Source organism: Colias croceus, chromosome 16, assembly GCF_905220415.1.
Source record: "Colias croceus chromosome 16, ilColCroc2.1".
In the NCBI taxonomy this organism is placed as follows: Eukaryota; Metazoa; Arthropoda; class Insecta; order Lepidoptera; family Pieridae; genus Colias; species Colias croceus.
Window position 1 is genome coordinate 4511431 of NC_059552.1, and position 26254 is coordinate 4537684.

A 26254-nucleotide genomic window follows, 5' to 3' on the forward strand; every position below is an offset into this window, starting at 1 on the left:
CCTAAGGGTATTACGGTCCTCAATAGACCTGACTTAATAGACTGTCCAGATACCAAGGTAATGCCTTATGATCTTATATGCATACCAAATAGCCTGTGTCCAATTATTTGACTTGATTGAGATACACTCTTCAATATCGAACGAAATTGTATTTTCAGAAAGAAAAAAAGTGTATTTAATGGCACATAGCCTCACAAGGATATTACGAAAACAATGTAAAAAAAATAATAATTTGCCTATATGGCATTAAAAATACATGTTGAAGTGTGGTAGTCTGTGAAGTATAATGCAATTAAAATTTAAATCATCTTAATGAATGGTTTACGATAAATGCGTAGATGAAATCAATTAGATGTAATTTAAATCAATTAGATGTAAAGATAGTAATTTTTAATTAGGTTATTTTTCGGTACAAAAATTTATGTTCGTACCAGATACCGTACAATTTAGGTATGTATTTTCGCTTCCGTTTTCTGGTTTCTACGTGTTATAAAAATAGCTTTTATTTGGTTATCATAAATATTCATAGAAAATCAATATCCAATTACGTTCAAAACAATCAGGACGATTTTTATGTATGATGCATTGTATAAAGTCGATTGGAACAGCCAATATCGAAATTAAAATCTCACACAAATTGAGCGGAAATAAAACTCCGCAGATGCCATTAGGATTAACCAACAATAATTGATTTTGATTGAGTGTCGTTTTGAATATTAAAGAGAATTGAGTATCAATTTTATTAACATCACAAGCTGTTTCCCGCGACTTTGCCTTCGTGGACGTTATACGTTACATTAATACAATACAACATGTGTTCATTAATTTCACCGCTAACTAAATTACTACATAAATGTCGGTAAAAGGTCCAGGTGGAGGATTTTTATACTAAAAAAAGAAAAAGTAAAGAATAAAAGTATAAATGGTCACGTCAAAGGAGGTGCTTAGTTTTCTGAAATATGTAGCTACATACTTACTACATTCCAAGAAAAGAGGTCAGATATCACTTATATTTTTTTTAATAGGATTCCATGTACTTAATATTGCTTTGATAATAATTTATGCAGGCAGAAATATTACTTAATACATTAATTCTAAACACCGGGTCACCAATTAAAAAATAATGATTGTCTTTGACAATTTATTGCCAAAAACAATTATTATTCCAATCCTACGTTTCTTTTGTGGCCGGATTAGGATATTATCCCGAGTGTGATAAATTTCAAATTTATTAATACTTTTTACTTACCTGCCCAACTTAAATCGCTTTTTAATTAAATTTATGTAACTTCTCGTGGAGTTCGTGGAATTCCGTGAAAAATATTTTTATTGAAGTATTTTGAAAGAATTAAGTTTGTAGGTATCTTTTAAATGGTAAGTATAAGTAATTAAAATACAAGAGTTTACGAGACTGAGCAATGTTAAAGAATTGAGTTGCTTAAATTTGTTTTTAGTAGGTACTTATTTATATATTTGAAACTTATTATTACCGCATTATACCTGCAGGCTGCAATTAAATTAAAAATGTTCATCTGATTTTGATCATGCCCACAATTTCATATTGGTTATTTTTCAATACGTTTTACAATACCTTTGATTCTGCATTAACACCAAAACGACTAACAGCCAGAACTCAAAGGGAATGCTGACAATGAGCGCTAGCAATTTATTATTTACGTACTCAGCGCTACATATCAGTAATTGCTGATTGCTTGCTTTTCAGGCTATTTTTCAGAAACTTTACTTTCATTTCAAAACTAAATAAAAGGAATTAATCACGATATATTTTAAATAGATAACTACTTAATATTATGTTTGTATCTTTTTTACAATATATTTTCAAAATAATTATTAAATATATATGTAATAAAATTAATCTTACATGTTCACTCACTCAATACTCTACAATTAATAAATTAAACTGGCTTTTGACTCTTAGATTACGAAGAAACGGAAAATCTTATAACTTGAGTATATAGTACCCACTATTACACACACACACATGCATGCCGAAAAAACAATTTCTACTTTTTTTTTGTTTGTTATACATTTTTATTTTTATTTTTCTTATTGGCATTTCTTGAATACTCTTTGGAAGAGGGCGCTGACTCCTGACATACAGGTTTTTACCTAGTTTGGGAGTCAGAGACTTCAATATTTCAAAATGTAAAATCTTTTTGTCAATAAAGATATTAATAAATATCTAATATAAGACTGCTCATAATACCTACGTTACTATACTTCCAATACCGTGCAGGTTTCTTAACTGTAAACTATTTCTTTAAAGGAACGTCTGTTCAAGCGAATAAAACTAGTAAATTTTAAGATCTTATTCCGCCACAGCATTTAGTGGCCCATCCATCATACGACGGCGTTGTCGCAATTTATCAAAGTATAACTTTCGCTTAGTCCAACTTAGATATCTTGGGCACTTACGATGTAAGTAATCCTTTTGTAGGTACACCTGCTGATAGCTTTAAGCGATTATACATATACCTAGCTCAAGAATTATTATTTCGTTTTTCTTTGTAACAAAGGCTTTTGCGTAGTGTTGAGAATGATTGACTTCATTATATTTTTAAAAGTGGATTGAGATAGAATTATATTTTATATTGTACCTTAAATCGTAATCTTTGATAGAAAATAACAAGATAAAAATATAGGCTCATAACTACAGATACTTATTAGGCGAGATATCCACTTTTGCTGTCCTGAAGTTACCTTTTGCCAATACCTAAACCTATGTCGATTTTAACGAAACTTTCTTTCTGATATCTCATTAATACAATTTCACGTTATCTCAAACTAAATCACATTTCGTATTTTTTATATGTCCCATATAAATCTGTATGGAAACAAAAATTTAATTAACGACCTCGTATAAAAACGTATTTCCAACTGCAGACTAGGAGTGATTTGAATATGTCACGTTGCATACAACTACCCGGATAAGGCACTTTTAATCTCGAGCAAGCGTCGGGAACACCACAGAATCTAATTTATTTTTCTAACCCAACACAAGTTGAGTTGAAATACCAGGTACGGTGAAATCTTCGTTAAGAAATATCTTGCAATTAAAGTCTAAACAAGATCTCTACACTAAAGATAAAATGAGGTCCTTTTCTCCGTAATTTCCACTTGGTTTAACAATTATAATATTCTGCGATGTTCCATTTTCATTTCAACATTTCTTTTCAACATTTTTATTGAAAGGATATCTTTGCTATTAAAATGATATAATAAATGTCAGGAAGGCTATAAATCTTTGTGCTACTTAGGTATATGAATCACACATAGCGTTTGAGTTTCGTGAGTGAGAAACGGAACTGAAGAAGGAATTCTTGTTTTTTAAATTGAATTAAACAATTACAATCTATTTATAGAAATATAAAAAATCGTTTACATACTATAAAAAAAACACATGCTACCAAACATCATGATCAACGTAAATTACAGAAAAGATATTAATTGTACTTCAATATGGACAGGTCCCATTCCCTACAATACAATGTTAGTACACAATGATACAAAATTGTACTACGGAATACATAGGTATCTTTAAATCGGCTTTGCGTACACACGAAGATTTAATTCTGCTCGCCACGGCGCTGTGAACACACGGCTTTGTGTTCTCTTTAATAATTTGTTTTTGCGCACGCTGCATTTCCATAAAGGTAAGCATTAAATCAAAGGTAATTTCTGCTCCATATAAGATTTTAATCACCTTTTGAACTGACGATTGTATACAAGCCTTCCACTTCAGGAAACGACCCAAAACCTTCTGGTCGTGTAAAAATAATGAAAAGAGAATAAATTTGTAACCTGTATTATCTTTCAGTATACATAATCGAAAAACAAAACAGTCTTTAAGTTTCTCAATCTCGTGTTCGTAAATATTTGTCGAAAAACATTCTCACGTTAAAATTCTGAAAGGAAATGGCAACGTTCAAAAAGTTTTGTAACAAAGATATATGGGTTACGCATTGTTTGAGGCTCGAGAATGATATATAAACTCCATCACTCTGGTCTAGTGGTGTTCCGCATATATTTCTCAAATCTCTCCCGGTATTATCTCGTACAAATGGCTCCACCTCAGAGGCACTCAAGTATGGTGCTTACCCGTTTTATCATTTTAAGGCGTCTTTCTTGTCCCTTTATGAGAGTTCTTATGTGCATCAATCATACTGGGATTATATTATTTTACTTTTTGATTTATATGGTACAGAAGTTTTATTGGAATCGTTCCATTGTGCGGACAAAACCACAAATGATGTATTAGCATATAGAGTGGAGAATACTGAGAATTTAATGAAATGTCTAGCACAGATTTGTTTCCTGTTTTTTTCGTCCTGGCAACCATCTTCTGCTTTGTAAATGTAGATCTTATCCCTCAATTAGAAACCGAGTTGTCTTTGTAGATTAATAATAATTGTAACTAGTATTTGTTGTATTACGTATTCCGTGAACATAAGATTTTTAACAATGACTGATAAAAGCTTCAATGTTTATTGTAAGAATCGGCATTGATATTTAATAGCAAGTATTCTTGTATGAGATACTTATTATTTGTGCAAAGTGATACTGTTACCGTTTTCCAGCTTCGAGCGATGTTAACTCTTATTTTTATTTATAAAGTACTTTACAGAAATCTTCAGCTTTAGAAATGATTGCAACTGATCTTAGATTTATTGAAGTTGTGTAAGCTTTATATTTTCCTGCTTTCTTATCTTATTTGGTGTCTGTTGAGAATTAATTGAACTGAATTGCAATTATAGATGTTAAATATTGGATTATGGATAGGCGTTATGTTTTCGTGACTATTTTTGCACAGAATTGAAATGAAACTTAAAAGAATAAGAATATATTTTAAACAATAATAAATTATGAACACGTAACTGGTAAGTAATCCTCTCTAGTCTCTACTAAGAACTTGCCAAGATCATGTTTATCTAAAAGAAAAACTTTTCCTCAGCACCTATTTCCTGAAAGGGATAATATCGTTTTTAAATAAAGCTTGTATTTAACATTAAATAATTGCTCAGACTTTCTAAGCCTTCTGTTTCTATTTTGAAAACACTTTCCTATTGTATCAAAACTCGAGTTGTGTTAAATCGCTCCGTCACGCATAATAATGGACGACGTGCTTTTATTTTCAACATAAATACTGAAATGCGAGCATATAACATATTTATACATTAGTACCTACATAATACAATGAAAACAAAAGATTTAATGGTGTTTTTTGTTGGTACAAGGTTTATTTAGTGCCTCCATTTGGGTTCCGTATGTTGCGTCAAAATAACCCAAAAAATAAATGTGTGTGCAAAATAAAAATGAGAAATTTCTGGCGTTTAGAATTTTAACACCTTTGAAGTTTGTTGTATAATATATTATAAGAAATAAATGACCAAAAATATATACTTATATCCAATTCATTCGAAATAATAAAAAATCCACGATCTTGCTAATTACTTACAGTGACGTAATTAAAATACTGAAAACCCTGAATTACACGGTAATCGTAAATGCTTACCTGCAAGATTACATTTTCATCACATTTGTCTGTGTAATGATTCTACCAAATGTTTCTAGCTAGCTAAAAATCCTTATAACTACGTTGATCTGCTATGTCGAGCACGTGCAAGCTGCCAACGGTAATATCGTATCCAATCCGGTCCAGTGCTAGTTCGCCTGGACAATTTTATTTGGAAAAATCTAGACTAAGCTTGGCATGCAACCTGTTTCGTTTATATTGTTGCAATATAATTTGATTTTATGACAGTTTATTCCTGATCTTGATACCTACTATTTATGAAATTTTGCTTTTTTTTAAGAACTATAACAAACTATAATGTAATGTGTAATCCAATGTAATTAGATATGAGAACCAATAAACATTTTTTTCTGCGTAGAGATATGCCTTTATCTATAACTAATATTATAAAGCTGAAGAGTTTGTTTGTTTGTTTGAACGCGCTAATCTCGGGAACTACTGGTCCGATTTCAAAAATTCTTTCGGTGTTAGATAGCCCATTTAAAGAGGAAGGTTATAGCACAGTTGACAGATATGTACTACGTACATAGTTATAGGCTATACATATATCATCACGCTACGACGAACAGGAGTGCCATACATACTTATTAGGGTCGAGGGTTATATTATCCAGCACAATATAAGTACCAGGAACGCAAAGCAATCTAGGAGATAACACAATCTACGGGATCGAGAATGAACATTAATATTTACTTATCCTGTCGTCGCCCGAGGCTTCGCAGCTCAGGTGTCGGGACTAATAGCTTCTACCTTATTGATTACAAGCTTAACATGCAGCCTCGCTGTGCTCAAGATTACTCTTATTTATTCACTATTTACCTAGCTCATTTTGTACTATGCTGTAACAATTAACGTTTTTAAACCTTAAGGTGGAATTTTAATGTTCTTTGAAAAAAAATCTTCAATTCACAATAGCAGATAGAGATAGTAAAGACGTCAATACAAAAGAGAGCCTTTTAACTTTTGGCTGGTGTCGAATTGTAGGTTAAAATTGGCATCTTATTCCCAAATGACCACTAAGTTTTCCACAAAGGATACAAAATGACTGGAATGTGTCTTAAGCTGTTTTGGTGAAATGTAAAACGTCCCAAGAGCTAAGGGTTGATGAGGAGGTCCCTCGGTTCGTTTATCTTGTGGTTTCGCCGTAGAGACTCAAATGAAAATGTAAATCAGCTCTAGTAAATGAAAAAATCAACATTAAATTACCTTTTCCCCTTCAGTTATTTTTATTTTGTAGGGAACGTGAACAAATTAGAATACTGGTTTGTTTTGATAATTCGTACTAGAAATCATTACCTACGTGATAAATTTCAGTGGAGATTCAGGACTAACTACTAAGTAAGATATTATTATTCTTAGATATTATTCTTATTATATTAGTATTCCTAGGAATCGAATATTTAACGACCTTTTTTGGTGACCCTTTTCTAAAAAGCTTCTTTTTATTAGCTTTTTCTGCAATACAGTGGCAGCATACTGTGGCAACTCATTTAAATTGTATGGAATTTACAGTACGACTATCTGTTTGGAATTGGCTAGTTTTCGAAACGTGGTAAAGTTTAGAAACAAGTTTTTTGGCCGTTATTCTTTATTGCTGTTATATTTTTAAATACCTTTATTTTTTAGATAATATTATTTTCACCCCAGTAGATAAATAATACCAGTATATCACGAGTAGACCTACAAGACTTGTCCAAATTCAAATCCCACTAAAATGATTATAATTATTATTTGAATGTAGGTATGAGCAGCGATTAAAGTTTTAGTTTAAATTATAAATTGAGAGCATACTAGTTAATTGGGTGTAATTTTAAACTTTGTCCAGGGTTTTCTAGCTTAGCATTTATGACCAGTTTATATTTTAAGCTTTTAGCTAAACTAATGCTAAGCTAACACTTCGAGTAAACATCGCATTATTATACGTGCTTACCTAAGCACGTATAATAATGCGATGCGATGCTAGGTACCTACCTTACTATATAATTTAGTCGATAAATATTTGTCACATTTTATCTTCTCTTACATTTAAAGTTACCTCTTAGGTTATGACTATTTTGGCTTCATAATCCATACTAATATTATAAATGCGAAAGTAACTCTGTCTGTCTGTCTGTTACTCAATCACGCCTAAACTACTGAACCAATTTGCATGAAATTTGGTATGGAGATATTTTGATACCCGAGAAAGGACATAGGCTACCTTTTATTGCGAAATATGTACCACGGGCGAAGCCGGGGCGGACCACTAGTATATAATAATATTATGACCCTTGAATAAATATTTCAGAGTAACTATCTCTTTTAAAATAATTTTCCCATAGAATATGGACAAACTGTCGACAAAAAAAAACTTTGCGTTTAAATAATTTAACAAGAGAGATTATGGTAGCATTAAATGCCACAAATTCCACTTCCTTCATAGTGTCAGATTCAAAGTTGATAACACAAATAAATGTTCAGAGTTAATCTAATAAGAAAACAACGTTGGTTTAATTTGCTTCAGAAACCGCGAAGAATGGAGCAAATTGTTGAACTAATTAATTTGTAATAAGACTTCGTAGAACACAATTAGTAAAGTTTGTAGACTATGTACAAGTTGCCGCAACACCTACTTTGTATAACAAAGACGATATAGCGTCCATTGATCGAACATCCCATATGTATCTTATATTTAGAAATAGAATAGTTCTATTAATTGATTTCATTGAATCAATAATAAAACTAATTTAAAATGAAAATCGACAAAAAATTTAACTTTTCAAATAAACCATTTTACTCGTTATCACTAACATGTTTTTTGGTGAAAAAATACCCAATAGATAAGCCTTATTTATCATCGCGCAAATCCATACTAATATTATAAACTAGCTTCCGCCCACGACTCCGTCCGCGCGGATGTCGGTCTTCGCGTGGATGGTTAATTTCTCCATTTTGAGTAACTCTGACAATGACATCTTATAAATATCTATTGGACCCAAATACGGCTAGGCCTATAATAATACGAAACGTGTGTTCGCGGTTCTACAAAACAACGTACTCTATGGATAAAACTGAAAAATTAAGATTAATTTTTTTTATACGTATTTTTCCAGGACAAAAAGTATCCTATTTTACGCCCAGGATAATAAGGTATAATTATACCAAGTTTCATCGAAATCGAACCGGTAGTTTTCACGTGATGTCTTCACATACAGACAGACAGACAGACAGACAGACAGACAGACAGACAGACAGACAGACAGACAGACAGACAAAAAATTTTTTAATCATATATTTGGGTTTGGTATCGATCCAGTAACACCTCCTGCTATTTATTTTTTCAATATTTTCAATGTACAGAATTGACCCTTCTACAGATTTATTATATGTAATAGATACGAAAGTAACTCTGTCTGTCTGTGTTACTCAATCACGCCTTAACTACCGAACCAATTGGCATGAAATTTGGTATAGATATATTTTGACACCCGAGAAAGGACATAGGCTACTTTTTACCCCGGGAAATAGGATAGGTTTTATCCCGGAAATCCCATGGGAACGGGAACTATGCGGGTTTTTTTTGTCTGCGCGGGCGAAGCTGCGGGTGGAAAGCTAGTTTAGAAATAAAATGTTTATTTATAATAATAAATAAATATGAGTCGGGCAATAGCCCGATCGGCCCGATCGGTCCCAGTCACAATAGATTTTCTATTTTGTCTGTGGTTCCGGGGCCTGAGTTATTAATATACATACTCCCTTATTTAATGTATGTATTATACATATTTAGTCCTAACGTATCGAACTTTACAACGAGCGTGATCACAGGCACAAAGAGAAGTTATGAGTGTTAGACTCACATTTCTATAAGCCACATAACAAAGAAACTGCAGAAAAATGCTGACTGACATTCTAGAAATATCGATTGTCCTTTCCAACCTTAACCAGTCAATGAACCAGCAATTGGATTATTGCAAGAGAGCTCGAGATACACAGATATAGCACGTGATGTCGACGTGACTATTTGAACTGAAGCATAATTAATTTGCAATCAGCTAAGTACAGGTGCAGACGATTGTATACTCTGTGCTTGTATCGAGTATTTGCTCAAATTCTATTTACTTTGAAACTAATATCGATAGCGTTATTGAAATTGGATCAATCTAATACGTTGACTAGCTAATGACATTTTAACAATGAATTAACTTATGTGTTTGAAGTAGTTGTAAGTTTGCGAGATTATAAATGTATATACATATATTCATTTTGATGTCATATGTAATTCAATTTAAGTGTGATTGCGGTTAAAAAATATGCATGAAAAATTGGGAAAAGTTATAGTTTGGTAGGTATATGATTAAAAAGAGATTATATTCGTATTTTGATTGATGTTGAATGAATATACTTTATTGAAAATACAGACGTAAAATATAAAAGGAATAATGAAAAAGTATGACTTATTCGAACATTAACAAAAATCAATCTTTCCATTTAATACACATTCATTTCCGAACGAAGCTTCCGTTTTCAGGAACTTCGGTTACTTGGTACTTATTTATTCCATTTTATACCTAGAATACTATTTTAATACCACTCTGTACATTTTCAGATGTTATACGAAGACTTGTACAGTGACTTTCAAGCTGCAATTACATCCTTTACTGTCTACTGGAGAAGAGATCTTAACCACTTCAGACGAAGGTACATATGTTAGCACATTACACATTGCGCAGTTGCATGAAAGTTAGGCAAGTTAACACGTGGCGAATAATATAGAAGCATGTAGTTTGCAGATTCCCTCTGGATTTAATCGTTTACAGACGTATTAGTGTTTCAAAATGTCTATTTGTAGAATGTATTATGAAGTTTTAATTAATTATAGAAATCCTGATTCCTCAAAGATTTTGTATTTAGATTCATTTATAGGGAAATATCTAATAGAAATTGATTAGAAGATATACCAAGGACAGATTCAGAAAGGATGTTAATAACTTTGCGCCAAATCTTTTTAATTTATCCTCTTCCATAAAATGAAAATATATTTTCATATGATTAATAAAATATTACATATATACGGATCTGTATCATATTACATTAATCGGATTAATACCTCTATCTCACTTATTATTCGATGTATTTATATTTAAACTTGATTTTTTTTTCGGAGCCGAAGTAATAAATTGTCAATATGAAACAGAATTATTTGTGGAGTTTTAAATTTTCTATTAAATTTAGTTCATAAGTAGTTATAAGTAATATTTTATTTTATTCTTTGTGTATTTAATTTTTTAGAATTCAAAAAAGAAATACGTTTCTTTTTAATATCCTTATGTTAAATGGCTCATACAGAGAGGCTGGCACATAATGGAGTAAAGTGTCGACGCTATATGTAACGTTACGGCACATTAAACTTGGCTTATTTGACGCTATCTGTTTCAGCCGTTTCGGGCCGTGGCTTTTGATATATTATGTCCAACGATGCAGCTTGGGAAACTTTCCACGCGGCGTGTGGTACAAGAATTAATGCGTGTGATGTTCACATTTTATTTGTAAGGAAAATATTTTGTAAAACTATAAGAAATGAAATATTTGGTTTAATCATCATTATAATGATATTGTGGGCGTTGAGAGGTTAAAATAAACTTTTAATACCTAAATATTAAAGGTTGGTCGTCAGTAAAAATTCATCAGTAGGTACCTTTTTACCTTTGTACCTATATTAATTCTAAAAGTAAAGTATTCAATGCAAAAGCACAGACATCACATTTTAACATTAATAGGTATATTATACATGGAATTTTTGTATGAAAATTAAAGCTACTTACCCCAAAAATAAATAAATTTATGAGTCAATTTCATTAGGTCCAAGTGAACATAACCAATAAAGTTTATGTAGTTACGTACTTTACTGTACCAGGTGCAGAGTACGCTCGTTTGTTCAAGCCTAATATAAAAAACTTAGTTTGTCTATGTGAGTTTCATATAGGGCAGTTGAGAGACCAGCTGTGGCGGAGTTATTACGGGCTTTTAACTTTCAAGTAACACAAGGTTTCAGGCAGTTCATTGGTTAACTATGTGTATCATCTAAACTCAATGTTATAAATATATCTTTGTCCTTACGTCTTAGTTTTAATAGAGGTAATATTTTTCCTATAAAAGCAATATTTGCACCCTTGTTTTAGAATTTTAGTATTATTTTAAAGGTGATTTGGAAGTGTGGAACTTAATTGATTATACGTCTTTGAGAATTGTAAAAAGACTGAAACTAGAGTTTACAAAATGTTCGATTATTATAATATATCTCGCCTACGAATACGAACTACGATGTCGAAATAGTCTCTTGTAAATTGCATAAATAAATTTATTCGAAACAAGCTTGCGATGTGAATGACCATTTGTTTTTTCATACAATAAATATTCTGATAACGTCCAATATGATATTAAACGACGAATCGTGTTCAAATATGACAAACGATAAACGTATCGGGTATTAAATTCAAGACCAAATAAATCAAAACTAAAATATTATTCCGTTTCCATTAGTCGAAAGCAATATTTGCTCGCTCGTGCCTACTCCTGTTGTTATTACTTTTATACCGATTTATTGCGATTTTGAGCATTTATTGAACGATTTTTGTGACTGCTATTAACTGATTGACTTTTCCAATATTTCCGTATAGCACGAGTTTATTCTTATTTATTGCGCATTTGTGAGGCCGCTTCTAAAGTTTAGGTGTAATTTATTACGAACAGAAATTTAATTCAGCTTTTGAATGATTTGTATTTTTATTGATGTTTTTGGTTTATTTTAACCATTGAGTTAATATATGTACTAAATGATTTAACTGACGATTTTAAATATTGGTAGGATATCATATAAAAAATAAAAAAACCAGTTGCGACGATATCATAGTCTATATTTTATGTAAAGTGGTGGATCGAATCGTGAAAAAAATTGGATATTTAAACGTAAGTTATTAAAAATGTAAGTTTAGCTTGTCTTTTCAGTAATTTCATAAAATTTTAATGTAGTGAACTATTTAATATTTTAAATAAAATTTATAACGAGATCCTTAATAACGATTAAACGAAGCGGATTATAACGTTACTTTAAACCAAATTGAGGTTAACCAAACCGTCCACATTGCCGATAATTTGAATTCGAAAACTATATAGACTTATAAACTAATTCTCGTTTAGATATATATCTCTAATGCTGTTTGAGTTGAATCAATTACTAAGTTTAAAGTTATTCCTTCTTGGAACTGTATTCAGAAGAAAACTTCTCCGACGGGAACAATAAAAGGAACTTCGGCTTGTTTTATCAATGTGAGTTAAATGCATTTATAAAGTAATGTTTTCTGGAACGAAACTTTCGCAAATACATTTTTAATGTGTGATTTTTCACCCGAGTTACAACATATTTTTTAAGTACTCTTAAAGTGCTGAAAATTTGAATATTTTATTTTATACGAGCACTGGGTACATAAATTAGTCTAGCAAATGTTTGTTTAGGGACGGATCTAACTTAAATGTATATGGATGACCTAAATTCTAAATATGGTACATTAATAATTTGTCTCGGGATTACCTACGTAACCGTAAAATTGTGTTTTAATAAAACTCTTTTTTATTTAATTGGATTAAAGTGTAATTAGCAATTATCCTCTTCAGTTTATACACCGTAGGATTTAAAAACGTTTAATGGGGAGTGACAAACCGTTTAAAGAAAAATTTGCTCTTCTATTTTTTGCGGTACAAGTAAAAACAAAGTGACAACAAATGTTACTTAAACTGTATATCCCTTTTATATAAGGTTGGATAAATTGACAAATAAACAAGAATTAAAGCCAGCCATCCATCCGCCTATCTATATAGGAGATAAAGCCAATTCGTCATATCGACACCGACAGCTTTCCGTCTACTGGCCCGTGAAACTGATAAAAGTTAAATCCATCAAGAGTTTGTGTTGCCAGAATCGTTAAGAAGACTCTGGTAAATAATGATGTTTCGATTTTAACTTCATCAAAATAATTAGAAAAGTTTCTTGCATACTGATTAGAATAGACAATTTAAATTAGGTACTTACTAGATATTCTGTTTTAGTAAAGTTTTCGATTAACCTAAATACATTGTGTAGGTACATATCTTGGTATCGCATAGACATTTGTTTATGATGTCTGTTACAAGTCTTTACAGGTGTCTGAATGTGAGCATATCTTACCAGGATTCTTGACATACCGTCTTGTGTATTGTGTAAGTATATTTTATTTTTATATCTCTGATTCTATTTTTGTTATAAATTCCTCACTTTTTGTACCGAATGTACCAAAGGACTGAAAAAATATATTCTCTTGTTCTTATCCGTAGATTTTGCTTTCCGAATCGGTGGTAAATGTTAATAATAATATGTAATGACGATTCGAAAGTGCTTCCAAAAGAAGTCTAATTGAATAAATAAATGTTTGAGTTTGACTTTATATCTAATACTTGTGTCACCAATTTTAATTCTGCCGTTCCTAGGGAGAGACAGGCCTATATTTCATATAATAATAATAATAATAATAAATTCTTTATTGCACACCAAGTAAAATAACAGAGTAAAAAACAGCACATAGAAACAATGTACAAAAGGCGGTCTTATCACTTACAAGTGATTTCTACCAGACAACCTGTGATATTGGAAAATGCTGGAAGAATACATTTATGGAGGTGTGAGCAAAAGAGCACTTAATATTTAAAATAAATAAATAAATAAAATAACATACATATATTATATATAGTACACCAATATAATATATACCTACATATTATGTAATAATAATACATACAATGTTAAATAGTATACAAAAAATTTAAAATATAATAGATAAATTTATAACTGTTTATAACGAAAGATAATATTTTTTTACCAAACTATCGAACGTAGATATGGTTTGTGCATGTTTGATTGAATCTGGCAACGAATTCCAAAGATTAATAGCGTTCATAGTAAAAGAGTGATGGTAAAAGTTAAGAGTGGTGAGATGGAATTAGAAGAGAAAGGGAGTAAGGAGATCTCAATACCAAGCTGTTGGAGTGACGAAATATAAATCTTTCCTTAAGATAGTTCGGTGTTCTAGCGTCAAACAATATGCCGTAAAGAAGATGAAGCATGCGAGCATTCCGTCGAGAACGTATTGGCAACCATTTGAGTTTCGTACGGAAGTGGGATACGTGGTCATATTTTCGCAAACCGAATATGTACCTTATACCGAGGTTCTGAAGGCGTTCGAGAGCATCTAATTGGTTTTCATTAAGATCGGGATAGGCACAGTCACAATAATCGAGGATTGGATGAAGTAAAGCTTGTACTAACTCAATTTTAGTGAGGATTGGAAGAAGGTTACGTAAACGTCTGAGGGAACCGTAAGAACTAAACATTTTTTTTCGCACTTCTTGAAGCTGCTGTGTCCATGAAAGAGTCTGATCGAAGTATATTCCTAGATTTCTGACACTGGAGCTGTAAGGGATAATAACACCGTCTACAATAACCTTGGGAATGGTGACCCAGTCAATTTTATTTACGAAGTGTCGACTTCCGACTATGATTGATTGTGTCTTATCTGGATTTATATTCACTCCGTGCGCTTTGCTCCATTTTATTATTGATTCAAGGTCCTTATTGATTTGACGTACTGCATTAGGCAAATTCTCGTATGATGAATGAGTATATATTTGCAGATCATCTGCGTACATGTGATATAAAGAGGAAATGTTGTGAGTGATGGAATTAATAAATAGAGAAAACAAAAGAGGAGACAGTACGCCGCCTTGAGGAACACCGGCAACGACATCACACCAAGATGAATAACAGTCATTACTGTAGATACGTTGACGGCGTCCTCGTAGATAGTCGTACATCCAGCTAATTACAGTATCGGAAATATTAAGAGAAGAAAGTAATTTTAAGAGAATATCATGATCTACAGAATTAAACGCATTACTAAAATCAATTATTAACTAACAATTATACTGGGTAATAAGCATCAGACTCCAGGTGGCGTCGAAATATTTCATACTATGTTCGAGCTAAGGTTGCAACTTATTTATTACTATTCATATTACAATCGGTCTTATCTTATCAATCAATATCTTATTATAGTGAAATGTACAAATGGCAATTTTAAGCTCCAGCTCCAAGCCGTCCCTTATCTACATATTTTTAAATATTGACAAATCCACCGTTATGTTACTTTATAATTGATGTTCGACTACCAATCTTGCTTTAATGTTTATGAAATTAGTGGTGCTTTTAATACACAACACGATACTTCACGGATGTGCTAAATAAGATCGTGTGAAAATAGGTCCCTAATTTTAGTGCTTACTCGTCTAACTGTCACTTCACCTAGACATGACACTTAATTTACATTCCTGTGGAGATAGAAAGAATATTATAGTAGAGCCATTTTAATAGGCAACATTTGACAGTTCAACAAAATTCAACAACGTAACCTAGTAACGACGACATAGAATAACATGATATTTCGTTTTGTTAGAACTGCACATTTGCTTAACTTTTTTAAATTATGATTACATATTTATAATAATAATAACCAATACAAGTAATTTTAAGATTTCATTTTACTGATAAACCATTCTAAACATAATAAACAATTTCTGAATTGAAGAACTGACGTCGCTACAATTTTGTGTCAATAAACCTTTTTTCTTTTTAAATACCAGAGATGTTACTCTAACAATCGAAATCTGACATCTAGAATCGAATGCATTGATTACTTGTGAATAAAAATCATCATAATTAAATTAATAAATTCGATTGACAAATGTTTCAAATCCGTATCGATTAATTCACTTTAGGTAATCGATGTTTTTATACAAGTTACATCTCTTCGAAGATAAAATTGATAGACGTCAAATGTTGCCTATTAAATTGGCTCGACTATAGCTAGTATTGTCTCGTAGGATTATTTATATAAATTCATCCACGAGTTCTGATACGATAGTATTATAGTACGGATACTGATAATTATTTTATTCCTCATTAATCCTACCAGGTTTGATAACAAGAATGTTAAATACAGTGAAGTGTATGAAATATAAAAGTAATCGTAGTTATATCGTGTTCTCTACATATACTTAGAGCGCTAAGTTATTTCAGGTTTGTATACTTATGATTTCATAGGTAAGAGAACTATAAAGAAAAGTACAGAAAAAACCTAATAAATATAATAGGGAAGGACTTCTTAGGCAGATGAAAACATAAATAAAAAGGAAAAATAAATTCAGGTAGGATGAATCAACGATAGCGACACTCGGACTAAGTAACCGCCAACTTAGTTATCCTTCAGCTGGCCCGAGAGATACGATCAAAGAACCAAGGTGTTGCGAAGAATTTTCTGTATAATCAACGTCCTTTACAGCGCTTTTTACTATTTAATCCTATTAAAAGATTTGAAAAAGATTTTTAAAAAGTATTTGCTACTCTTCTACATTTTCTCAACGTTTGGAAAAATGGAAAATTTCAAAGTCAATTTCTTTCCATAATAAATATAATACATATTTGTAAACTACAAATTTCATAATTTTTCTCTCTTAATAAGCTCTTAACTTCGTGTTACTATAGATACTTCCGAAAATATATTTTGATGAAAGGATTACAAGAGAGAATTCGTGAAAAAGATGCCGGTCTAATTTATCAAACGTTTACACTGCTTGGCTGACACTTCTGGTTTTTTGTCGGCCCTTTTAAAGGGAGTGTCTTGTTGCCTATACATAATATAGATAAACAAAAATGTATTTGGAAAAAGTCCAAGTTAATTATTATAAGTCCATATAAGCATAATTTTTTTGACCATGAGCCAAGCGTGAATAGGCTTTTCCTTAATATGTATTTTCCTAAACAGTGGGCATATAATAGAGTGTGGGTTAAGTTAGATTAACATTGACATAAAAATGTTTGCGTAGACACGTAGTATAAAAACGATAATATTGTATTATTGCTTTCATCATCAATATCATTTTATATTTTTGAAAGTTTGCTAAGTTCTCTATTTCATTTTAAAAATATTTTTTTTATAACCCAATACCAGAATGACTATTAAAGCATCGTAAAAATGCTGAAAATTAACGAGGTCACAAAGTTTGCTGGGTCAACTAGTTAAATAACAAAAATAATACAAATATAATTTCGAATTATTTCGCTCATTTGATAACTAGCCTCGTTGATATTTTGTAAATAAAACCGGTTTAATTAATTGTTCTGAAATATTACAAAGTTTTGTGCTAGATACTCTATAACTGTTGTTCAGTGTTCTCTAAAGTTTACGTAAAGCCTTTGCTCCTACAGAGAATATGATACAAAGTGTTTCGCCCTTGTGAGAGACAATGAAAATGAAAACGCTTTATTGCACGTAATTATAAACGTAGAATTTTTTTTTGTTATTGTTTTATTTTTAGATTGTGACAAACATAACGTGAATATATACCTACAGAGTAGTATAGCACTTCAATTTGACGATATAATGTATTGCAATTTATGATATTATTTCATATTTAAAACAAGTTTAACAATTACTCATTCCACCATTTTTCCTTAAAACAAACACGTACGTACCGAATTGAAGGGGTGATTCACAAAAGTGTTTCTCGTTGCTTGCTCCAACAAATAATCTGTAATACCGACCGATGTCTCATACAGAAAATACGCTGAGCCAGCAAAGTGTAACAATGACGTAAATTGTGAAAAATGTGTGCAGTCTGTTGAGAGGTAATATTCACGGTTATTTGGGAACGCGTCCAATGCAACCGCATTTTTCATCTCCCACTGCACTGGGCTGGCTGCAGTGCGAACGAATAATATTTTATTGCTTTTTTTCGATTATTCTGAATCACAATTAAGTAGTTATGGTGTAAATCTCATGAAAAAACTGCTGATGTGTCATATTAAATCAATTTATAATAAGGTATAAATTATAGCTTTGGTTGGCTTATTAAAGTAGCACACGCCTATATTGTCATGCCTGTTTGCTGTAGCTTCAGATGAAAGTAAATCTTGCTTGTTAAAAGCCCTGAACAATTGCTTAACACGTTAGCTGCGAAACAGGGCTTGAAACACCCTGTCCGTGTCTCGTCGTTATAGCGGTAGGAAAAAACTTAAACTTCTCTGTCGTGCGGGAGGCATAACTTCCATCTGGTTCAGTGTAGGAAAGTGATATCTATATATCTGAGATGTGCTATTGATTCCTAGTTCAATGGTATACCGACCTTAATACCGGGTTTCTTAGACCTCGTGCCGCACTGAACAAATAAAAATTCTAACACAGTGCGGAACGAGGTTGCGAACACCTCGTACCACCACGCACCTCGTACCGCACCCTAAGCTAGCTTCACGCGGTTAGTGTTGTGTAACGCATTCGAGACTATTTATGGAACAACTTATTGAAGCTTTTACAAAGAAGGACTTGAATGTGGATACAGGTAATTTTCAAACATCCTAATTACTCGTTATAATAAATATCGTTAATAGAATCGTGAATGTGACATGTTGAGTAACTTTCTTCAAATAGGTTGATAATCATGATTACTATTAGTGTGTTTGTTCATTGAATCAACTATTATTGTTTGGCCTGTTTTAATGAAAAACATCCATAAGTTTGATAAATAAATACAATTAAATAAAATCGATATTTCTTTTCCCATCACTAAATTATATGAAAAACTGCTATTGTTCAGTGCGGTATGGGGTACATCAGACCCCACATTTTATTTTACCCCTAGAATCTAAACTAACTAATCTAACCACGGGCGACGGTAGATTTAGGTTAAGGAACTCATTGTTAATAATAATCACGACAAAAGCCGCACACTTTGTCTTATTTGGCGCCAAAAAAACGATTTTGGTCTCCTACGGGCGGTGGGGTTTAATATGCCTCGTGCCGCCACAATCTCTGGTATAGGACAAGGTTTAAAACGACCCGTAACGCAGTAATGGAAAGTACAGATATTTCTGTGCCGCAGTGAACGTGTTAAGGCGAGATTGGTATCTTACAGAATACACACAAGTTGCCGCAAGGTCTAAGAGGAGTATTGCCCGGGTAAACAACTTTTACAGAACCTTAGACGATTTTGAGAACGTCGGATAAAAAAGGTATTTTGTTATCCTATTTAATTGGCGAAAAATTGGTTCAGAGCACTAAAATTCTGAACAATTGAATCTTCAACGTGACTCGCAAGTCTTAAAGAAGTTTTCTTTTACATCAAATAGTTCGACAGTTTGCGCTAAATTATAAAAAAATGGTTCTCGATAAATTTAAAGGAACATAACAAAGGTTATATTTAGGTCATCATATAAAAAAACTGGACAAGATATGTAACAACATAATAAGTCATATTGCTATGGGGAACACGTATGGCAAAGTTGTGTAGTGAAGAGGGTATGTCGGGAAGTTGGCAAATTGAATGAAAGCTTGCGGTTGTCACTCCATTACGATATTTTTGTCAAACTTCATACTGCAACTGTTGTGACCGCTGCGCCACTCAAAACTGTAGTTTTTAATAACTGTGAATATATCACGGAATTTATTAAACGGTAAATTATTTAGGAATGAATAACATTATGAATGGATCATAATTAGGGGTTGTAAAACAGATCAAACATTTTCTTTTAAAAGCAAATTAATGAGGTAGGTTTATTTACCGAGATTTTTGGCACAAAAATATTGTATTCATTGAACACCCACCATTAAATTATGTTAGACTTCATCGATTCAAATCAAATTATGTCCAGCAATGTAAAACAAATATGTTCGTACACGATCTCACTATTCAATAAGGTTCTATTGTTAATGGTATATGAGAATCCATTATTCGTAGCCGTGCCAATTAGCATGCGAGACTATACGAGAGTGAGTGCTGTCTACCTGCTGTATTGCAGTCGTTTGGAATCAATGACCTATTATACTAGTAGACGCGGCATACGCCAACATCAATGCACTAAAAAACAGCGTAATTAATACATACCTACTTACTAACGCATTATCACTAATACAGTTGTTCTCTCTTTCACTCTCACGCACGAGACATAATACATGTCTCACTCATGTACTTCGTAATAACAACTGCCGATTAAAATATAAAAAGAACTTCCAGCCACGACGCTGAATGGTGCGTGACTAAGTGAAACTCGGGCACTTACCTGAGTTTTTTCTTGCCAAAATAGAGAGCGGGTAACGTATCTAGCTCCTTTATATATCATAGTTTGGAATCTCCAGTGGATGCTAGTGCATAGTAGATACTTAGACTTAGAACTTGAGACTAATAACTAGGATCTCTGCAGCAAAATTTTTGTTCGTACGTATGTTTTTTTACTATTTTAATGTACATACCGTCATTGTGTACTATTCCTCATTTGATTGGCTTTGGTGGGTCTACGCTACCATACGGTATACAAAGCGACCTAATGAAACGTTTCCGATGTATTTTTAAATGCAGAATAAAAATAAAGTACACCACAAAAAGTCCAAAGTCTAGCATATGTGGTATAACCATCAGAGATGCAGAATCAGTATCATAATGCAACCCCAAAACCACGATTTCATTAATGGTCAATCCTATCTAAACCTGAATCAACTTAGGTACTAACCTTATCGACCAATGCACTCGGGTTACGCTGATTTAATTTGGTTTCTGGAAAATTACCAGGACTTTGTAGTATGAACACTGAACATATCAAAGTTTTCATAACAACATCTTCGGATATTTTCTGGAACCTTTTAAGACTTCTTTCACTACTGTTTTGCGGTACGACGTTGATACGAAAGTTAATGAAGAAAGCTAAATACTGAGGATCTAGTGTTCGGGGAAAAAGGAACACGAACTACAAAGATCCTATCAATTAGCGTCTGGAAAAAATCTTCATTAATTACAGTTTTTGTTTTTGTTTGAAATTCATCCTAAGAAAATTTGTAGTTTGCTCAATTTTTGCCGTCTTCCAAGAAAGCCCATTTTTGTAAAAGTATTATAGTAGGTGCTTTAACATATAATGACCTAATTATTAAATCAATGAATAACATATTTTATAGGTGTCCTTATTGAAATTACTACTCTACTCTCTACTTCTCATTGCCATATGAAAAATTTAACTTTGAAAAGCTTCCTAATTCTCTCTAATAAATGTACCTACGAATAAATAATTTATTCGTACAGTACATGGGTACTGTTTGTATGGACAAATAGTCACTTCGTAATAAAATTTTGAACCGGCTACTTAAATTGTTGAAATTTTCACCTACTCAAGCATGCTAAATAAAATAAATAAAATAAAGTTTATTTGACTCAGAAACACAAACACATGGAATTTACAGATCTAATTTGCACGTACATACATTTCGTTACAACCAGAGTTTAAACAATGACTCCTAAAAATGGTCTTAAAGCGTTCGTTACTTTACAAAATCAGATTGCTTTTAACATTTAAAACGTGTGGTCGGCACAGGCTGCCGTCAATTACATCTGCTAATATGGATGTTACCAACTTTGCGGTACAACTATTATTTTATACGGCCACATTAATATTCATTATCAATTAGTTGATTTTGTATTCTGGTTAATGGGGACAGAGGTTAAGCCTTTATTGGGTTAGATATATAATGTATGAGTATTATGTATAGTATGAAATATGAATCAGTATAGAGGTTTCAGATTGCAAAGTTTTTCACCAAATTTCAAATGAATGACATCGAGTATATATAAAAAAATAAAACAATTAAATTGTAGTGATCAAAATGGAATAGTACGAATATATAATTTATGCTTTGTAAGTATGAAAATAAAATATATTTGATAGCTAGAAAATATAATTATTTCTAAAAAACGTTTTGGATTATTATCTACGTAGTACGTATAATGAAAAATGTTAAAATCATTTGTTAGTTTGAAGCATTTTGGTGTCAAAGTGATTAACGCTACAGTATCCTTGCTAGGCACAATTATTGTCACCTAGAGCCGATTTACAACCACAATTCACACACATTTGCATTTTAAATTTCAGTCCCATACGTTTCTTTACGTACTTTTTGCTTGTTCAAAAGATCCCTATGAAATGTTACAAACAAGATTTATAAGTCTTAATTAATTAAACGTGATTAGTGCACGATACTTTCACGTCACTCGAGTTAAGTTGAAACATGATATAAATCTATACATAATATAATAAATCTGTAGAAGGGTCAATTCTGTACATTGAAAATATTGAAAAAATAACTAGCAGGGGGTGTTACTGTATCGATACCAAACCCAAATATGTGATTAAAAAAATTTTTGTCTGTCTGTCTGTCTGTCTGTCTGTCTGTCTGTATGTGAAGACATCACGTGAAAACTACCGGTTCGATTTCGATGAAACTTGGTATAATTATACCTTATTATCCTGGGCGTAAAATAGGATACTTTTTATCCTGGAAAAATACGTAGAAAAAAATTAATCTCAATTTTTCAGTTATCCATAGACGTTGTTCTGTAGTAGGTACCGCGAACACACGTTGCGTATTATTATAGACCTAGCCGTATTTGGGTCCAATAGATATTTATAAGATGTCATTGTCCGAGTTACTCACAGGAGTTACTCAAAATGGAGAAATAAACCATCCACGCAAAGACCGACATCCGCGCGGACGGAGTCGCGGGCGGAAGCTAGTCGTTCATAATATTACAAATACTTGTGTTATGAATTATGTCGCAGCTTAAACCTGAGCTCTTAGATATTAAACCCACTTCCCAGAATTAGTTTCCGCTGTGGGTAAGTAGAGGATAATTTGTAAAGTTCCGTGTGAATATGTAGTTAATATTGTAAACGAGTCCCTGGCGCAATGCGTAAAATATTGAAGATGGAGTGTGCAAATATGGCTGATTTACGTATAAAATTTTTCTACAATTGGTTTCACACAAATATTGGAAATACCTTTAAAAATATTGCTCGCATTCGCGATTGCAAAATAAATTTGTAAAAGGTAAAAATTTATCTTAATCACAGTTTACAGTTTCAAATTAAAAAGTTAAAAAGGGTGTACTTGGTTAAATATACTTTAGCTTTTCAAGCCTGCTAATTTAATTAAAAATCGTTTTTACTAAAAGAAATTTCAAACTAGAGATTTCTTTTTAATTAAAAATTTTATAAAGTTGTATTTGGACTTGAGAAATCGCGATAGATACATCATGAACTTGTTGGGACTTTGACGTGAAAGTTTTTCTTTGAAGGCTCGATAACCGAGCCGGGTCAACGGGTGGACAGATGTCCTTTGATAATGTTTTATTCGTCTTCTTGAGTGATATGGGCTTACTTAGTTGCCTTTACTCTATCACAACGTAAAATATTCTCAGTATTTACATTTTTAATAAATTGCCTGGACTAATAAGTTTCAGTAAAAGTATTGATCTTATCCAATTTTTTCACCTTAGATTTCCCATTTACAATAATATTGGAAAACAATTTTCATTACTACTAATAAATCAAAGAATTAACCTCAATTGTAACCCTAATTAAAAATATAAATTGATAGGTACTAATATCACTTTGCAGAAAGAAGCAACACAAACTGTAAGAATATGTGTGCAAGTGCTTTTAATTTTTCCAATAATCATAACTTCTATTGTTTTCGAAACACAGTATTATTCCATGAAGTTACCAGTTCATAAATTAAATTTTAAACTATTGTTTAGTTACGTACGGTTATTAAAATATACTAAGTTTCAGGTAAGGCCATCGTATTAATTACAGCTCGAAGGTAAGCAAGCGGATAATCATATTATTATTGTATTAGCTTTGAAATTTCCTCCGTGTTGTTTGAATAAACTTTGTGTGATATCAAACGTTAAGATGTTGGGTATGAAAGTTTGGAACTCGAGTTTAAGTATGTTAGTAATTAGTTCTAAATATATATTGTGGGTTTAACTTTCGTGAGTTGTTTCAGAGTTATATTGTTCTTTTTCAGATTAGATAACATGATTTTACATCGTAATTAAAATAGAATCATAAATAATAATAATTTATAAGCGATTATACTTGAGAATATACAAAAGAATAAGTACCTACGAATAAAATGATAAGAGTAAATACAAGTTGAATTATAACTGCGTTAAAAACAACCGACTTCAAACTTGCACTTGCAACATTTACAAATACAGACAAAAATGCTCATAAAATAAAAACTACTGGGCCTATCCGAATAAAATTTTTATGGGACCAATTCGACACCATCCCGCATCGAACAACAAAAGAATCACGTAAATCGGTTCAGAAACCTCGGAGAAATCGGTGTACATACATAAAAAAAAACATACCGGCCGAATTGATAACCTCCTTTTTTTTGAAGTCGTAATAACTTTGACTATTTTTTTAGGGTTAAATCAAATTATAATTTCGATGATAGAAAGTACTTCGGTATTCATGTAATAGAAATGCCCAATTATTTTGATGGATGCAATAAATTTTATACATTTCAATTGATTAGGTTCATTTGTAGCGAAAATAATCAGGCCTCTTAAGCTAGGAAATAAAATTTAATTTAGATACTCCTTAATCTAATTTCTCAGACACAAAGAGCTGCACAGACTGGATGATTACCAAAAGAGAGTTTAATTAATTACTTCTCAGGGTAAAATTAATCGCTACACTGCTGTAAAGAAAATCCCGTTGTATCTTAGTAGACCTTAAGATAGCTTGCTTATACTGAGTTCGTAGAATACAGTAGGTACAATAAAAATGCATTTTACTTCACAGGGCAATTTTAACTGATTGCTATACCGGAAAAAATGTAGTTTCCGCTATTTTCTTGTCGTCAAAGGAAAAAAGAACCTCAACCTTTAACGAATTTGAAAATCAAATCAAAGCTTCTTCCCTATATATAAACATGTGCCTTACCCTACCTATTAGATATTTATGTTGAGGGAACATTCCATTCTTTAATAGTAAATACCTACATTCTTTATTTAGCCGAAAATCAGCGTTGACGAGTTAACAGCTACATTCTTAAGTTTTGTTTTTTAATTTTATGAATAAAAATATTTCAAAGGTATATTTAATCTAATAGTAGATATAATTATAATTTTCACAGAGATAATTTTTATTTATTTTTTTATATTAGACCTAGTATCGTTACAAAATAAATACATTTTGAAGCAAATAATGAAGCTTTTAAGAGCTTCCCTTATAAAATAATTCCCAGGGCTCGGCCCGATACAATTAATGGATGACGGTTATAATCAGTCACCCGTATTATTTTCTTCTATTACCTAGTTGGAACAAATGACTGGCGTTTATTAAAAGCGTTTCAGAGAAAAAGTAGAGCTCGTAAGATTTAATTTGCTTTACAAAATTTAAGGTTAAAGTTTCAGCACTTTTATGTCCATTTATAATTATTTTAATTTATAATCTGAGCGTTTATAATAAATTGGTCAGTAAAACAAGACAGTAGCGTTAGAAAAAATTGCGTTAAGCGTAGAATTTCCTAGTCTTTGTGTTTGAGATGCCGAGTTCTCATTTATCTTATGATAGTTATTTATCTCAAATTAAAATGAAATGCTAAGAATTTTTAATAAATAGAAAATGTATTCTTATAAATAAGCTTTTGTCCCACTTTTTATTACGCAAGTCTGCTTGTGATCACATCTACAATTAAAATAATAAAAGTATAAAACGTAGGAATACGCGCTGTTAACTGCAGCGGA

The 26254-nt window shown here is 31.8% G+C and overlaps 1 long non-coding RNA gene across 1 annotated transcript; it reads left to right on the forward strand.

Annotated features, from left to right (window-relative positions):
* The first annotated feature begins 3596 nt into the window (after positions 1–3596).
* Positions 3597–11619, forward strand: LOC123698639. The gene is made up of 3 exons (XR_006752438.1): positions 3597–3674; positions 10140–10231; positions 10970–11619. It is a non-coding gene; the product is annotated as an uncharacterized LOC123698639 (long non-coding RNA).
* The last annotated feature ends 14635 nt before the right edge of the window (positions 11620–26254 follow it).